The 5,801-nt window shown below is 48.1% G+C and overlaps 1 pseudogene; it reads right to left on the minus strand.

Moving 5' to 3' along the window:
• Nucleotides 1-3,828: 3,828 nt before the first annotated feature.
• LOC147724351 (2-aminoethanethiol dioxygenase-like) lies at nucleotides 3,829-4,480 on the minus strand (annotated as a pseudogene).
• Between the last annotated feature and the right edge of the window lie 1,321 nt (nucleotides 4,481-5,801).

The following is a 5,801-nucleotide window of genomic DNA, read 5'->3' on the forward strand; positions in this document are numbered from 1 at the left end:
ATTCATCAACCAATTTGAAATTGTGAATTCGCAATATTTGGTCGCAATTTACCACTAAGTCTGACTTCGTGGTAAATTGCGAAAAAAGAGAAAAAAGCACTTTAGTACATTTTTTTCTTTTGCATGTTACACACACACATGTCATTTGGACATGTGTGTGCGCAACACCTGTTTAAATTTGCATTTAAGGGGTGCCACAGGGTGTCCTTTGGACACCCCTGGCACCCTTGAAATCGCTATCTTATTTGCGATTAGCAAATTGCTAATCGCAAATAAGGAATACTCCCCATTCATTCCTATGGGCCTTTGGGCCCATAGGAATGAATGGGGAGTTTCCTTATTTGCGATTAGCAATTTGCTAATCGCAAATAAGGATTGTGTAGGAATCGCATCTTATTTTGCGATTCCTACATGAATCCCATTCTGAGAGTCTTTAATAGCGATTCCTTATGAATCGCTATTAACCCCTTCGAAGCTAATGACGAGCTGGGCTCGTCATGGCGCTTACCTGCCGTGCGCGGATGACAAGGCCAGCTCGTCATGAATAATGGGTATTTTGGTACTTCAGCACAGAACGGGAAAACGCCTAGCAGCCATGTGGTTAAAGACTCGCAAAACGGGTCTTTGATGAATCTGGTTGTATGTCTTTTCCCACCCCGGTACCCCTGTGCCTGACATGGTGCTCCCAGTAAGTAACAAGCATTTACAATACAATAGGTCTCGCAGCATTAGAGTTTGAGTTATTGGCATTGTGTATGACAATGCCAATAGTTATAACTTTTGCAAATGTGACACTTATAGCATTTGTAATGAAATATGTCTTGTATTTACGTGACTTAGATGTATTGATATTCCAAATAACAATGGCTTTTAATTTTTTTAATAATTAACCCCTTCACTGCGGCGGCTATTCAGTGCTAAGGGGGCGAGGCGGCCGCATGCTGGTGACGGAACCGCTCCGTCACCAGCGTCGGTTGCGCTGTGCTTATGACGGAGCGGTTCCGTCATGGCCCGCCCCGCTCAATGGAACGCTCAGCGCAGGCGCAGAATTCGCGCCGCGTAGGAGCACCGAGCGGGCCATGACGGAACCGCTCCGTCATCAGCACAGCGCACCCGCAGCTGATGACGGAGCGGTTCCATCATCAGCATAGAAAGGGTTTACTACTTAAATAAAAGTTATTGTAATTGAGTCGGTGGAAGGGTGAAGCTAATGCGGTTTGTGACTAATACATTCCAAATTCAAGTTAGGAGAATTGAATATAAGCGCCTGATTAATTGTGCTAAGGCAGATTGGGACCATAATGAATGGGTAAATTTAACCGCTGCACTTGCAACCAGAGACTCACGTAAATTTTGGTCAATCATGAACACAGGGTCAGGAGAGCCATTACCGGCCGTCGAAGCAAATATAGCAGCATGGCACTGTATAGGGCCCAAGGCAAAGACACAGTCAGCAAGTGTTTGGAGGAGTAGCGGGTTACTAAGAGCGAAAGTGGAATGTTACTGCATCGTAATGCAATATTTTTTATGTGCTGAGTTTTCTAATTGGAGCATTGGTGAGGCAGTCCAATTGGATACGGATGAAATTCTAACCAGGGTGCATACTTTAAGAAAGCTGCTGCCTTTGTTGTTTTTTATATAGCGCTAAGTCGACCAGAAGGTGTTGGGGCGCTTTAAATGAGCACCAGTCACGTTACACAAGGACACATTCATTATTGGTAGGCACGGGGAGCTTAAGTGATATCCCCAGGATCACAGGATGTTGAGCCAACGCCAAGGCTCGAACCTTGTTCCCCAGCTCCAGGTCACATGGGCACCTTGTGGCTTTAGCAACCTTTAGTGCACGGATATGTGAAAGGTTCTGTGTTAGAAAAGCATCAATGCAAGGACATATATGAGAATCTGAGGAGTTAAAAGCCTTTATGTATTTGAAGCACTATCCTCCTTGAAAAGCAGAGCATTATCTATGTGCCCAAAATGCTAAGATTCACAATAATTGTTTTATAGGTTGCATAAACAAACTACTTGTCGCCTATACAACTGTGCCTAACTTTTTGGTGAAGTAACCGAAACACCATCATAACAAAATCCATTGGAAAGTGTAAATATGGGCAATTTGGAAATGAAGGAGGTTTATGCAATTTTATTTGAAACGACAATACAATATGCTACTAATCTGAAATGGACACATAGTAAACCCACACAACATTTTGTGCTATCATATTTTAAAACTGTTCAATCCATCCCTGCCAAGTAAGATTCTCGCATGAACCACCGCAGGAACGTCCTTTTTCAACAGCAAATCAGGAAAACAATAAGGAGCAAGAGAGGGGGCTCGTTGTCATCAACAAACACTGATGCACCAAGTGCCCCAAAAAGGACCGTCAACCGGGAGCGTCCGCTGCCTGAAAGCTGCAAAAACTGCATGAACAAAGAAAGTAATTCCAAGTAGGCCACGGCAGACAGGTCAGCAGCTCCAATCAAGGAAAGCCCCCTTATAAGGAGTATACATTTGTGTCTTGTGGTCTTTAAAACCCAGCACATTATATTACAATCAGTGGTTTAGCACCAAACATTTTCAAATCATAAACAAAGCAGGTGCACAAGTAACATCGAAGTGGTAATCCAAGAGGGGTGAGTCTTGTACCAAAAAAAGGACGCTGACTCAAAAAAGCATTTCTGCAACACAAGCTAACATAATCAAATACCACCACACTAACTACAACTGGGAGAGAGCAAGTGGGAAATATATTATATTTTACTCTCTTGTGGAGGACTTTAAAAGGTATATACAATTGTATGTGGGTGTCACCGGTGCAAAAGAATAACCAGACATTGAGGAGTTAGTAAAAACACGAGTGGAAGAACAGTTCTTATGAAATAAGGTGTGAGGTTTGAGGGGCAGGGAGCGACTGCCAATAGCGCCAAGATATATGCGAGGGTATATGGGGAGGAGGTATAATAGAAAGGTTGGCTAAAATGTAAACTACGGCATAGTAAGAGTGCTACAAATGTGGTAGTCGACTATGGGAGGGTACCAGTGGAACAAATGGAGTGTTGCAAATACATGGAAGAGGTGGATTGGTGGTATCCACTTGTGTGCACTGAGAGTGGAGCATACTGCAACTACTGAAGCTGCAGCAAGTTAAAGGACATTCACAAAAGAAGCTGAGTAAATCCCAGACAATGAAAGGTGGGGACACCCAGAGACCCATTAGAAGACATACTCACAGAAATGCATACAATTAAGGAAAGAGATACAACAACCACATACATTGTAGATTGTTTTATATAGCGCAAACTCCACCTGAAGGTATTAAAGTGGTTTACGTGGGCACCAATTACATAACACAAGGACACATTCATTTTTGGTAGGTATGGGGAGATAAAGTGATTGACTGCGAAAGTAAAGTCTTCAAATACCCAAGAGGGAATACTAAGGGACAGCGATGAAAGATAATACATTGTTCCCCAGAGACTCGTGTGGAGTGCTATCCATGGGCACTGCCCCCTCCCACAAACATACACATTCTGGCCAGTAGGGGAGCTTGTTTTAGACCCAGCCCTGAGACCCCTTGCCTATCTCTTCCTGCCAGGTCCATTCTGTGACCTCCACACGCAGTCAGGGAGTCTGCTTGTGCGTCCACCTAACACACAGGGGGACAGAAGTGGCCCGCACACCCACTGTCTCAAAGAGCCAGGGCCCCAAACACAGATTTGATGCTTTCCTGGGTGGCTGACACTGTTCTGACTAAGGTGCTCACAAGTCCCCGATTCTCTCTGAGTGTCACACCGGGCCCCGGGTAAGGTTCTCCTCCACACCAGAAGTCAGCCCTGGGCGTTGGGCTCAGTGGAGGATGGCAGCAGCAGCTGGTAGTAGTGGCAGTCACGCTCGTCCTCTGGGTCATAAGGTGGCGAGGAAAGCAGCAGGCCCGTCCAGAGCGCTGATCTGGTGCAGGTTGGCCCTGTGCGGGCTTAGCAGGCAGGGAGCGCTGGTGGGGACGAACTGGCCGAATGATAGGCGCTGGGCTCGGCACAGCGCGTCTCTCTGAATGGGCTGGAGGGGCGGGCTGAATGGGGGGGCGACATGGCCCCAGGTACCTCCTGCAGCCGGTCGAAGCCACAGATGCTGAGGGTGCCATAGATCACCTTCATCATGCCGCAGATGCCCAGCTGGTCGTGCAGCCTACCCGCTCTGCAGCAGGAAGACGCCCATGCTGAAACTCTCCATCTCGCAGATGTTCATGTAGGTGACGAACGGGCTGTGTGGAGCGGCTGGCGGTGCACCGCCCTTGCAGCCCCGCGGCATGATCTTCAGGTCCTCGACCCACAATTCATTCACTAGGTTCTTGAGCTGGTTCAGGTTGTAGGAGAAGGTCTTGCTACTGCCTATGGAGGCCGCAGCCATGGCACCAGGGAAGGTGAGCCAGGGTTGACATGCGATCTTCTGGATGAGGGAGTCCATTTTATCCCGTGGCATCTTCCTCGTCTTCCTACAAATCGGCGCTGGCCTGAACTTCTGTGGCCTCGCGAGCTGGTTGCCGTGGTCAAGCTAACACATTGCAGGTGCAAGGTGAACCCAGAAACCTTCCTTACCGGATCTATTGACGTTAATGGCAAACTCCTTCAACCAGAACTCAGTGAGTTATGTAGTACGGGGCGTGAAGTTAAGCCTGCAATAGCCGCATTGCCCCGCTGCACTTTCAAAGTGAAAGTGGCCATGCACGCCCAATAAAAGCATTTTGCCAATCACGAGCCAGCATTTGACTATAAACACAACCCTCCTACGTCACACCTGCAATGCGCATTCCAGGAAGCACAATAAAACAACCTCCTCCTCCTCGTCCCCTCCTCCCGGCAGACGCTGGAAAGCAAAGTGAAAAATTGCAATTTTTAAATGGAATACTTTGGCAATTACTTTTTGGGCACTTACTAGATACAAACTGAATGCCCCATTCTTCCGACAACACGTGTCTGTGGAAAGGCCAGATCTGAGGCTTGCATCATGAGTTCATATGTGGAGACTGCAGGCAGCTTATAAAAGTAGACGTGAGCGAAGCCGAAACCTTCCGTGGGGCGGGACTTCTGTCTTCGGAAGCCCGCGCATGCGCCCACGGAGTGCCACGGAGAGAAGCAGTGCTGGTGACGCTGGCTCCCATGCCCGAGGGAGAGCCCCTTGGAGGCTGCAGAAGTCCAGAATGGCGGTAAGTGGGGCTTACTGGGAGGGGGGTGCGCTTGTGTGCGTGTGTTGTGTGTGTGTGTATGTGGGCGGCGGTGGCGGCGGGGGGGCGAGGTCTCTGTATGGATGTGTGTGTGCGTGCGTGTGTGTAGGTGCGCTTGTGTATGTGTCTGTGTGTGTGTGCGCATGCATAAGCAGGGGGAGATTTGGCTCTGTGTTGCAGCTTTCCAGGAGTCAGGAGCTGGTCACAGCGAGCACGTTCTTGTGCGCGTGGCCCGCTCCGATCGCCTTCTGGCAGAGGAAACACGCGCGGCCAGGTGCTGTCTCTTCGAAAGCTGCATCACTCACAATAGGTCTCTGGCGAGACAGCGCTTCGCGCTGTAATCGCCACGAGACCTAAAATGGGAGCTGACCCTGGGGCGGATAGTTCGTTAGAGCTAAGAATTACAACAGAGAATATACTGAAGTAAACACAGCTCTTTCCCAAGCTCAAAATAAAATAGATTACCCTCAATTTTGGTTGGGTAGGGACACCCTGGTTTACTTCCATTTACCATGGTCTAAATGAGGCCCTTTCTTTAATGTTCTCCTGGAAGGTTTTTCCAGGATTTGTCACACTAGT

This window comes from Lissotriton vulgaris, chromosome 4_1 (genome assembly GCF_964263255.1).
Source record: "Lissotriton vulgaris chromosome 4_1, aLisVul1.2, whole genome shotgun sequence".
NCBI classification, from domain to species: Eukaryota; Metazoa; Chordata; class Amphibia; order Caudata; family Salamandridae; genus Lissotriton; species Lissotriton vulgaris.